Here is a 12,565-nt window from a genome sequence, read left to right as displayed (position 1 = left end):
TAACCTATTGACTTGGGAATTTTGTTATCAGTTTATCAAATATTATTATTTGTTTAGCTATGTATTTACATTTTTAAGATATTTTTATCAACTTTACAAGAATAAAAGCGAAGCTAAACATACCCAATGGTCAGTCAGTCGGACGAACATTGAGCGCTTTTCTGGTGACGATGTAAGAGATGCATAACTTATAAAATGATATATGACTGTTATATGAATCAGCATGCTATTTATTCTGAAAATAAAAACATCAATATAACTACTAAACTGATTGAGTTTTATATTAAAGGAAAGCTTCACATAGGTCTTAGGTTAGGCTATTTTTTATATTCAAGTATTAGCATGGTTGTAGGATATTTTTCTACCAATTCCTTTTCTTTTGAATTTGTAGTTCCTAATTATTAGGGGCGCAGCCACTAGTTGACCAATAATTAGTAAAAACATAGGACTAAACTTTTACTTTAATAATGAAAATTTAATTCATGATCTAACATTGATAAAATTGTCTACATAATGTTCTCATCAATTGTTCTCTCCCTTCGTCCCTGGCTGTCTGATTAAATGCAGGATAATATCAAATTTCTCAGATTTAAACAAACTTTCCCTTGGTCAAAGTTGCTGAAATAAAGTTATTAATAAAAATTGCGAAAATTAACCTACTGTCAATGTTAAAACAACAAAGATTTTTTATGAGTTGTGAAAAATCTCTAAAATTGCCAAATTTGTTGGTTTATTATTAATTTTAGAAGCGCATCTACTTTATAACTAGTGTATTGACTGTCAAATCTAAGAATCTGCAACCACAGTTCTCCAATTTAGCCAGGCTTGGCAAGGCATAGATCCTCGGATGGTTTTATGCTATTAAAAAAAAAAACTCTCCTGTAGATGCCAGGGTAGTATAAAAGATTCCCTATATTATTCTAGAGTTTGACACTGATAGACAATACACAAAATTGTCTCTTCTGAAAACTAAAATGGTAGAAAAGTCTGGACATTGCTAGCTTGAACTTACTAAACAAGTATCCAAAGTTTATCACTTAATAAATCACAAAACTTTGGGCACCAATATACTTTACAGTTCAATTTCCACTCCCTTTCTTAAAAACCAAGGTTCAGTAATCAGCTCTTGAATATTAAATTCCATTAATCTGTCCCTATATCCATGAAAAATTAGGAGAAATTAAGTTTAACTTCCATTTCGCTTACCCTGTTTTATGCATATAATGAATAACCTTCCTACCTATCTCAAATTAAATTCCATCTTAAATTCAAATATTGTTACTCTAGTGTTTTAACATTCCAACCAATAAAAAAACATTAACTCTATAGTAATGGATGTATAATCTCGTGGATATTATTACAGTGAAAAATTTTCGCCAATAAAGCTTGCAAACATGGAACTCATTTTTTATTGGTCATTTCGTTCCTCTAGTAGGAGGCCCGGGGAGTAGATGGGGTAAAGGGGGAATCGTTATTTTAGCCCGCTGCGTGTTTCAATGTATTAAAGAACATGAAAATCTGGTGTAAGATCCAAGTAATAATATATCTATTTCTATTGTGAATATAGAGTAAATGCCTTGACAAAAAATTCTCTGTCGAAACTGTAAGCATTACGCCAATGTACAAATTGACATAGACATTAGACCATAAATTACATTCTCAAAGTTTAAAAAAACTCGTTTTCTTATTCATTACCATACAAACTTTATGTATCTGTGATTAATCTTGATTGGTTGGTTAACACTAGCAATTTCCAAATCTTTCATCTACAGAAGGAGTAATTTTGATTATCTCATTATGGAAGTACACCAATTTATCGTCCATTGTCTTATCCCTTAAGATCTCAAAATTTACGAGTTGTTTTGAATAGACACTTTAATGAAAATATGTTTTCCTATTTAACATTCTACCCCTTTCAGAATCTGATGATGAGTAAGAAAATGCCGTTTTTCAACATCGTACGCGGTTATACGCAATATCAGAAGGGAGACGCAAATTTTAGATCTCAGTTTTCGCGGTTTGATACTATATGATATGAAATTTGCGTCACCCTTCAAATATTGCGTATGAACGCGTACAACTTAGAGAAACGGCATTTCTGACCCGTCATCTAAAATCTTACCTACTTTGAATGCCTCCCCCCCCCCCCCCATACCCACGAAGCCATCAATCAAATGCCTAATTACTATTTCATTAAACTTTTAATTACCCTACTATGTACACATCGCGGGTAGGGATTTGGTATCTGAAAAAAAAATATTTTAACGTTAACTTTTTAGCCATTTAACGTGTTTTTAACTGAAAATGTTATTTAATAGTATACATATTTTAAATTTTTTTTGTATTTAAACTAACCTTTGATTTCTATATCATATAAATGGATTGAAATAGCTTCAAACCTTCCCTTTCAATGTAATAGTTGATCAATGAATACATAAGCTTGTATGCAAATTAACAAGAATGACAACATCCATAAAAGCAAAACTCAAAAACTCATAGATCCGAATAAACGAGAAAAAATTTATCTATCGCATAATTGCTTGAGTACTGAATAATCAATATGGAAGTTTTGATACTTGATAATAGAAATGCTAAGCCTGTAATATTATGCCCTATTGACCTAGAATAGTTTGAAAAATATCCAAATTATTGATCATAGCTATTCGTTATTTACGTAATGACGGACCGAACCTAAATAAAGAAAAGCATTCTTTTAATGAATGAAAAAAAATGAAAATATTTATTTAATCCTGATTAAATGGATCAAACTGGCTGTGTACAAAATTTTCAACAAATAATTTTAACCTATAGAAGGAGTAATTTTGTTTATCATCATAAGAGTTCGTCGTCAATTTATAGTACATTGTCTTATTCTGAAAGATCCTTATTGGTTTATAGACAATGCCTACAAAATACAAGAAAATTTCATATTATACAAGTACATATTGTATATTTACTTATTTTTGTGCTATTTTTTTTTTGACAGAAATCATGAATGAATGTTTTCACTTTTAGGCAATGATCGACAAATGTAAAATATACATATTTATAATTTTAGCTTTAAACTTTGCAAAATTATTCCTTTAGAAATTAAGTAAGTTAAGAATATTACTATCTTAACTAAAAAGTCCGCTACACTTTTCAAAATTACACTAAAATTGTTAAGGAAATGGTCACGATTATTGCGTCTAACTTAACCAAAAATATATAAAATTTCGCTTTTCAAAATAACTGTATTTTAATTATTCTTATTCTAGTAACCTTGAAGGAAATTAAAAGACAAACAAAATGAAATAATTAAATCTAAGTATATCTGTTTTATTTCAAAATTGAATCAATCATTTTATTGTTGACATTAAAAATATATCAAGATTTCTTTTGGCGGTAAACGAACAGAAATCATTTAAATTCTAGGGGCTATGCTCTTAGAGGGGGCAGAAAATAGCCTAAACCCATCCCATGACCTTTTTTAGGCTTCCCTAAAAAGGAGAAATCAATCCATTTAGTAGTTATTGAAATTTTAAGCTTCAGACAAAAAAAAACTTTATAATATAACTAGTAACTTCGCCCCTATCCTCTATGGGAGGGCGGCAAAGGTTAGGAAAATACGATGGGATTATTTGGAAATGAAGGTGGGAAAAGACAATGGACGATAAATCAATCTTTCCTCTGATTCATGTACAAATGTTAAGTTATGCATTTTTCCAATACTTGTTTTTCATTTCAATTCATTGTTTTTCATTTTCGTTTGAGCTTAAATCTTCTCAAAGTGAACTAATTAAAATTAACAAATTGGGCTCTATAAATCCTTCCTGAGTCAATTACAGTTAAGCAAAAAAAAAGGGATTAGACAATGGACGATGAATTATTTACATCCTACATTTTCTTTTACTTTTGGACAATGCGAGTTTGAATCAATCAATCAATCAAGATTAAAAAGTACCCAAAGTTTTTAGGCCAACGAATGAGAGAACTTATTTTCTTGTATTCATTCTAATCCGGTGGATAGGAACCGGTTCTCATCCATACGAAAAAACTATGTCTAGCATCGTATTAAATCCAGCTTTCTAAAATATAAAAATGCCGAAGGCACCGGCTAAAAAAACTGGTTTTAATCTTATAATTGTACATTCTATATCCGCGGAAAGCCGTTTATAATACGATGTGAGAAATAACTATACCAGTATAATTTTCAGTCCAATGTTCCCTCCCTCGTAAGAAATACTATTTTTTAAAAGAATAATACACAATAACAATTTGGAAAGTGAATCAATTTATCACTATTGTCTTATCCCTTAAGATCCCTGCTTACATAATGAGTTTAAGTAACTTTAGGTAGCTGTTAAATTGAAAATTGGTTTGTGAAAACTTTCAGGGAAGAAAGAATAATTCTTATATCTATAATACAATGTAGAATGATGTCTGTCCGTCTGTCCCTTAAGATCTCAGGGAATATACCTACTGGTCCTGTGGTGGTTTTAGGCTATTTTCTTGGGGGGAAAAACAAAAAATCTTTCCGCCATTTTTTTTAATGTTTTAAAATAGTGGTGGAGTTGGTGATCTCCAGGTAATAAAAGATGTAATTATACCTCTTGGGGCAAAGTCCCAAGAGGCTAGGGGCGAGACCGCTAGTATATAAAAAGGTAACAGGATGATTTTGTATCTGTCTGTATCAAAGGTTCTTGCTGTTGAACTGTTGAACCGATATGGTTCTCCTTTACAATGTAGCTTCTCATATGCCAAGGAAATTCTTAAATTAGGTACCATGTTGCCTCACCCCCTCCCCCAACAAAAAAATTATCTACTTTTTCTTTTTAAATAAAAAATTGGAAAATAGACGCTAGTGATAATAAATTAATACACACAACCTCTTTTCTCAATATTTGCCAGCTATTAAAAGCAGATTTTACAAATAAGACATTAATATTTCAGTCATTATCTTATCCCCGATTCCATGGAAATCCATTCATTGCTTTTTAACAAGGATAACATTTCAGAATGCTCCAAATCAAATAGATCTAGAAAATCTACTCATACTGTCCCCTTATAGAGAAAGCAGGGTTCTTTGGGGATAATAGAATAGACAATAAATTGTACTGTACATTCCCAATGATGATGAACAAAATAACCCCTGCTGTAGATTAAAATTATTTTGTGAAAAATTTGGACACTGTTGATTTCAACTAATCTATTATGATTTGAAAAAAAGAAGGATTTTGTTCACTTTAAGGGAAAAACGCCCATTTGTGCATGAAAAGATTATAGATTTTTCATTTAATAATTACAGAGTAGCTCCCAGGATTGAAATAATACCAGAAAAAAACCTAGTTTTTACCACTTTTACGGTAAAATTTTACCAGCCTTTACGTTTTAAAAGGTGGTAAAATTTTACCGTAAACGTGGTAAAAACACTTTTTGTGGTATTTTCTCACGGTTTTTACCACCTTTTTTACCACAATTTTCGGTCAAATTTTACCAGATTTCCGGTAAAATATTACCATTTTAGGACGCAAATTTATACCAGATTTTGACCAATTTTACCACTTTTTTGGTAAAATCTTACCGCAAATTTCTGTAAGATTTTACCGAAAAAGTGGTAAAACTGGTCAACACCTGGTAATATTTTCGTCCTAAATTGATAAAATTTACCGGAAATCTGGTAAAATTTGACTGAAAATTGCGGTAAAATCGGGTGGTAAAAATCGTGAGAAAGTGGTAAAAAACGACCGACCCTAATTATAGAGAAACTTCGCTTTTAAAATAGAAAAAATTATAAAATTTTTTGTTGTATTTTTATATTTATTTAACTTGAACATAAAATAATAATTCTAATAATCAGCAGCCGTTCTCAATGTCGCGCAGCTGAGGACCCTTGGGTGCGCCGCCAAACACACAAGTGTTCTTGATTCTACTGCTCTGGCCGAAAACTGTTGCGCAACCTCCTGGATTTGCTGGGCACCGGCCCCATTCCCTCGTATAACTGATATCAACCTGGAATAAAATTGCTCAGTAGTTAATTAGATAATTACAGGGATATAAAGGGATAAGACAATGGCTGATAAATTGATGTTCATCTCTAATGATGATACACATCGTTACCCCTTCTGTAAGTTACAATAAGTGATTGAAATGTTAGGACACTCAACTTAATGAACCAACCAATAAAAAATCAATAAAAGTACCCAAGGTTGTTAGGCCAAAGAATAAGAAAATGTTATTTTAAAACTTTGGGGGCTAGTGTAATTTACAGCCCAATGTCCCATCCCTCCCTACTAAATATCTAATCTATAATACAAAGTAGAACGATGTCTGTCTGTCCGTCCGTCCCTTAAGATCTCGGTAACCACTGAACCGATCAGATTCTACTCTTCAGGGAATTTACCTACTTTATCACCTCTTGGGGCAAAGCCCCTAGAGGCTAGGGGCGAAGCCGCTAGTTAAAAACAATAGGATCACAGTCGCCTTCAGATATATATTTTGGGTTAACAAAACTGGTTTTAATTTTAGAATTTTTTATTTTAATGGAAAATTGTCTGTCAAACTATCAGGGTGATAATGCTTATCATCATTGGATATTAACAACAATTTATCGTCCATTGTCTTATTCCTTAAGATCCTTAGATTTTAATAAAACAAAGAGTAGCTACGCCCCCCCCACACACACACACCAAAAAATCTTTATTTTTTTCAATTTAAAACTTAAGTAAAGCGGAGGGTCGATACACTTCATTATAGTGCCTCTAGAGGCCTCTAAAGGCGCATTTTTCACTATAATTTCAAATTGATTTACCTAGATTAGCTATGCCCTGCATGTAAGCATCTTTGCTGGCAGCTGTTTTAAACACCTCTTTCTCCATGTTATCTCAACTTCTACGACAGACAAAATAGTTATTAATATATAGTTATAAGATATAAATGGTTAAATATGTCAAGGGTTAATAATTCATAAAGCGTATATATTTGCAAAACGACTTTTGTAAATGTGTACCTATACAGTATTTTTTAAAGGTTTTGCAGTTTGTACTATTGCAATAATTTACACTGTTAGTGTTGAAGATTTGCAGAAATGGACGAACACAAACACTTAAGGTATATTTTATGATAAAATCTTTTCCAGTATGGCTTCGAAACCGATTACTATATATAATATCCACTGGATTAGAACCGGTTCCGAGCCATACTGAAAAAAAAAACCTGTAGCGTATTGAATTATATCTAGTTTTAGACGAATATAAAAATGTACAATTATAATATTAAAACCAGTTTTGTTAGCCAGTGCATTAGGCATCTCATGTTACAGTGTTGAAGATTTGCAGAAATGGATGAACACAAACACTTTAGGTACATTTATGATAAAATCTTTTCTTGTATTCATTCGAATCCGGTGGATAGGAACCGGTTCTCATCCATACGAAAAATCTATGTCTAGCATCGTATTATATCCAGTTTTCTACGAATATAGAAATGTACAATCACAAGATTAAAACTAGTTTTTTTAGCACCACGGGGCTAAAAAAACTAGTTTTAATCTTATAATTGTACATTCTATATCCGCAGAAAGCCGTTTATAATACGATACGAGAAATAACTATTCCAGTATGGCTTCGAAACCGATTACTATATATAATATCCACTGGATTAGAACCGGTTCCGAGCCATACTGAAAAAAAACCTGTAGCGTATTGAATTATATCTAGTTTTAGACGAATATAAAAATGTACAATTATAATATTAAAATGTTAGCCAGTGCAGTGCATTAGGCATCTCATGGCTAAAATAAACTGGTTTTAATCTTATTATTGTACATTTTTATTTAACATCTGTGATACAAAGTAGAACGATGTCTGTCTGAAGCATAAGATCTCAGTAACCACTGAACCGATTGGGCTCTACTCTTCAGGGAATATACCTACTGGTCCTTTGATGGCTTTAAGCTATTTTCTTTTTAAGATATTTAAAAAAAATGTAAAATAACCCCCCACCAAAAAAATACCTACCACCTCAAAAAAACTTTGGGGGCTAGTGTAATTTACAGCCCAATGTCCCATCCCTCCCTACTAAATATCTAATCTAAAATACAAAGTAGAACGATGTCTGTCTGTCTGTCCGTCCGTCTGTCTGTCTGTCTGTCTGTCTGTCAGTCCGTCCGTCCGTCCCTTAAGATCTCGGTAACCACTGAACCGATCAGATTCTACTCTTCAGGGAATTTACCTACTTTATCACCTCTTGGGGCAAAGTTCAGATCGAAATTCGAATTCTAAGTGCCATTTAATCACAGATTACGAGATGGTTGCATTAAAACCCCCCTTACATACCTATTGAAGGACCACCTGGAGGCCTGGAGCTCCGGAACCTGGAGGCCTATCCAAAAAATCTTAAATCTGGGGGAAATTCATCATATAAGAACGATTTTATCCCTAATAACCTATCCTCTCAGTCCAAAGATTAAGCCTATACACCAGGTTTACGCAAATGTGTCAGAACTCCCCCCCCCCCCTACCCTTGTTAGGCTAAAAATAGCGACTTGAGTTTTTTGGCCCAAATATATATTTTAAATTTTAACAAAGTTAGGTTAGGTTGAGTAAGGGTTATAAAATAAAGGAGAAAAAGCTACTGTAAAAATATGAAGAAAAAAACGCAGCTTTAGATTCCTTCCAGTACCCGATAAAAAATCCATTACGGGTTTTTTTAATGCAACCATCTCGTAATCAATGTATAAATGGCACTAAATGGCATAAATCATGTGAAATGATACAAAAACGCATTTTTTTAGATTTCTAGTACCAGCAACTACCGGCTAGAACCGTTTGAAAACGTTTTGGAGCGGGTAAAGAGTATTATGTAAAGAAATAGAAACCAATTAAAATATAAAATAGGGTTGGGCCGGATATCCGGCAATGTAATCATTCATATTATTTAACAAACATCCCTGTCAAAATGGCCTAGAAACCTACCCAAGAAAGTAGATGTCAGTCAAATGGTAAGTAATAATAATTCATTAATAGATTAAATCAATGCTTAGAACTTAGAAGTAGGATCAACTTAATAGTTACTTTTTAAGTTTTCATCGTTTTTAGCTGTAATTACAGTTGACATAATTACAGTAGAAGTTCCAAATACTGACCTTAGATGTAGATACAGTTGGATTTTTCGGCATTATAGTTGCAGAAGTGCCGGGTGCTGGTGCACTTCTCCTGGTGGCTTTCATTGTCTTCACATTGTTTGCTCTGTTAGACTCTTCAGATCCTAAAATTTACAGATTTAAATATTTAAAAATTACATCTATAATAGTATAATGAAGTCTGTCTGTCTATCTTGTTAACCTCAGAACCGCCAAGGTTGTGTTTTTCAAGGAATATATACCTACATTTTTTTGTTAGTTAAAAAAACGTTTTCTCATTCGTTGGCTGAACAAGTTTGGGGAATTTTTTTTGAATTTATTGCCCATTGTATTATCTCGTTAGATAAATCTGCTGATTTAGGTAATCATTTCTTGCATTACCTGCAATTTTTTTCCAAAGTCCATCCCCATCCGCTTCCTTCATTTTAGCGCTTGGAGCCCGGGCTCGTTTAGCCGGCAAAATGTCAGCAGCCGCTGCTACAGCCGGCGGCTCACTGTTGATTCGCCGCTTCCCTGCCTGCAGATCTGCAGCTCCTGTTGCCTGTGGCTCCAGCAAGCTTTTCTACAAAGACAACATTTTTAGCAATAAGCAAAAAAAAATGGATGAGTTGGAATGGATATAGATTTTGTGGATTGTAACAGGGGATTTTTTTGCCGCCAATTTAGTTTGCTATAGTATTAACCCTTACAGATCGGGCCCCTATTCCCACCTTAATAGATCGGGGGGGGGGGGGGGTCATATTGACCCCCCCCTCTATCTTGGCTTCTGTTACAGATAAAGACGTAAAATTTTTTTCTGGTGGTTCATGTGTATTTTTAGAGAAAATTACTTTTTCTAGTCATAGCAGTCAGGCCGCTCCTTAGCCGCTTTTTAGCGGCCAGCCGCTAAATTTTAAAACAGCTGTAGAGCGGCCAATTTTGCAGCTAGGATGATCAAATTTTAGGACGAACTTTTATTTTTCATAACAAAAAAATTACTTTTTCTGATCATCGCCGAAAAACGGCAAATAACGGAAACCGCCATTTTCGGCGGTTACGGCGGTAAAACGGCGGTTGGCGGCGCCAATTAATATTTTTATCTGTATATTGTTGCTCAAGAATTCATCAAAAAAATTTATAGGTCTCTAACTGTAATAGAAGCCACGATATTCATGATATATGTCTGTAGTAAAAGCCGGACAAAAATCGGTCATAAAGTCGGTCAGGGTGTGGTCAAACGGTCATAACACCACTTTTCTCATAAGGTCATTGATATCTCAGTATTCACCAAAAAAATTTTAGGTTTCTACCTTATACACAAAAGTCATAATGTAGAAATTAAGATTTATTTAGAATTTTTTTTAAATTTTGGTGCTACCCAACCGACTTTGACCGGACACCACGACCGACACAGACCAGATATCCTAATAAAATCAACTCCTGCCTACGCATAATTACTAAACTTAAAAAGTCATGAAGTCACAGCTCTCCATCTTACCTACAAAAAAATGACATTAAAAAAACTAGAGGGGGGGGTCAATATGACCCCCCCCCCCCGATCTGTAAGGGTTAAGATATTGGTCAGTATGTTCCTCCATTTATGAAATATTTCGGGCGTTATCCTCTTAGAAATTTTTTTTCTCAATTTTTTCAATTTCAATTTCAAGAAGAAAAAAACAATCCTTTAATAGTTATTTCTTGCATCGTATTATAAACAACTTTCCGCGGATATAGAATGTACAATTATAAGGTTAAAACAATTTAAACTAGTTTTAATCTTATGTACTTTTTAATCTTTGTACTTTTTTATATTCGTAGAAAGCTGGATATAATTCGATGCTAGACATAGTTTTTTCGTATTGATGAGAACCGGTTCCTATCTACCGGATTACTCTTTATTACATTTAGCAACTTTTACCTTTTGGGCATGCTGTAATAAAATCAATACGTCATTACGATCCGTCGCCCCCAAGGATAATATCCCCACTTACCTGATAGATCAAGCGTGGTTTAAATAGAACTGAAGCCTCTAGCCAACTAAAGAAGTACAGGGTTACGAAAGTTTAAATTGATGTAATTTTTTTTTAATGTTAATATTGAATGTAATATAGTTTTGTAATGACATATAAAATATATTCGATAGAATATAAAAAAATATAGTGCATTCAATATTAAAAAAAATATTTAAATATATATAGTTGTTAACCATATTTCCGGCCGGGTTCTTAAAAGATAATGCCGCGTTTTTTCGACATTTTTTACGCTATGAATAACAAGCGCGACATTCGCGAAATCTAAAAGAGTATACAATGATTTATTTAATTATTTCGCTTTTGATGGTACGGCCTTCATAGAAAAAAAAGATTATCTTCAATCCATTTTTGCTGCATATTAATTAATGCATCTTTTTAGAGCTGTGTTAGACATTAGAAAAATTGCTAAAAAAATAATTTAAAATTCAGTATTTTTATGTTATATACTCTGTTTGAAATTCTATCGTCAACGTTCAATCAATCAATGTCTAAAAAACGCCGAAAAAATGTGGCATTCATCTTTTAAAAACCCATCTCGGTGGTATTTCCGGTTGGCAAAGACAACATAAATATAGAAATCATGAAACATTGTTGTTCCACAATGCCACATTTTTAAACATCTTGCTTAAAAAAATCTTCCAAACAAAAATTGTAAATTCTATAAATTTAAATATTTAGAGAAAATTGAGTAGTAATTTACTTCTTGATTCAAAATATTTGATTAAATTGAATCAAAACTAATAATTATTTTTGGCACTCTATATTCAAATAATCATAAGCTTATCAATAGTGCGCATGCGCGCACAGAGGTGCCATAAATTTCAAATCTTAAAAATATAAGTTTTGTAGCGAAATTACTCTATAATTCGAAATCTCTGTCTTTCTTTTAGAAACATTCAGGGGAATATACGAAAGCTTATATTTATATTAAAGATGAAAAATCGATAAATTCAAATGCACACGGCACATCTGCGTACACACCTGGATTTTTTTTCTTTTAATTTTAATTCGTATGAAGCTAGCTCTAATAAGTAAATATTAAATTTGATATATTTTTGACGATGCGGGAGGATGTTTTAAAAGAAATGATGAAATAATTTTCAAGGTTTTAAAAAAAAAGTTAGCTTCTTTTATGCGAAAGAATTCAATAAAAAGTAAAAATTGACCCGATTTTTGGTAAAATTTTACCAAGTTGGGTTTTTTTGCCAAAGTAAATCTTGACTTAGCCTAAAAATTTACCTTGTCAATTTTTACCAAAAAGTTGGTCAAATTTTACCAAGTTCATTTTTTTTGTCAGAGTCCAAATGGACTCAGCCTAAAAAAAAAAACCTTGTCAATTTTTACCAAAAAGTTGGTCAAATTTTACCAAGTTTTTTTTTTTGTCAAAGTCCAAAAATCTGGACTTGGCCTAAAAATTTACCTTGTCAAATTT

The 12,565-nt window shown here is 32.6% G+C and overlaps 2 long non-coding RNA genes across 2 annotated transcripts; both read right to left on the bottom strand.

The window, feature by feature from the left end:
• Positions 1–5,778: 5,778 nt before the first annotated feature.
• Positions 5,779–6,873, bottom strand: LOC145333714 (uncharacterized). Its single transcript, XR_013884584.1, has 2 exons — positions 6,791–6,873; positions 5,779–5,991 (listed from the first exon to the last, which is right to left on the bottom strand). It is a non-coding gene; the product is annotated as an uncharacterized LOC145333714 (long non-coding RNA).
• Positions 6,874–8,528: 1,655 nt separating this feature from the next.
• LOC145333927 (uncharacterized) lies at positions 8,529–9,755 on the bottom strand. The gene is made up of 2 exons (XR_013884653.1): positions 9,503–9,755; positions 8,529–9,246 (listed from the first exon to the last, which is right to left on the bottom strand). It is a non-coding gene; the product is annotated as an uncharacterized LOC145333927 (long non-coding RNA).
• Between the last annotated feature and the right edge of the window lie 2,810 nt (positions 9,756–12,565).

Source organism: Acartia tonsa, chromosome 12 (assembly GCF_053477335.1).
Source record: "Acartia tonsa isolate MP-2025a chromosome 12, ASM5347733v1, whole genome shotgun sequence".
NCBI classification, from domain to species: domain Eukaryota; kingdom Metazoa; phylum Arthropoda; class Copepoda; order Calanoida; family Acartiidae; genus Acartia; species Acartia tonsa.
This window is presented reverse-complemented; position numbering and strand designations above follow the sequence as displayed.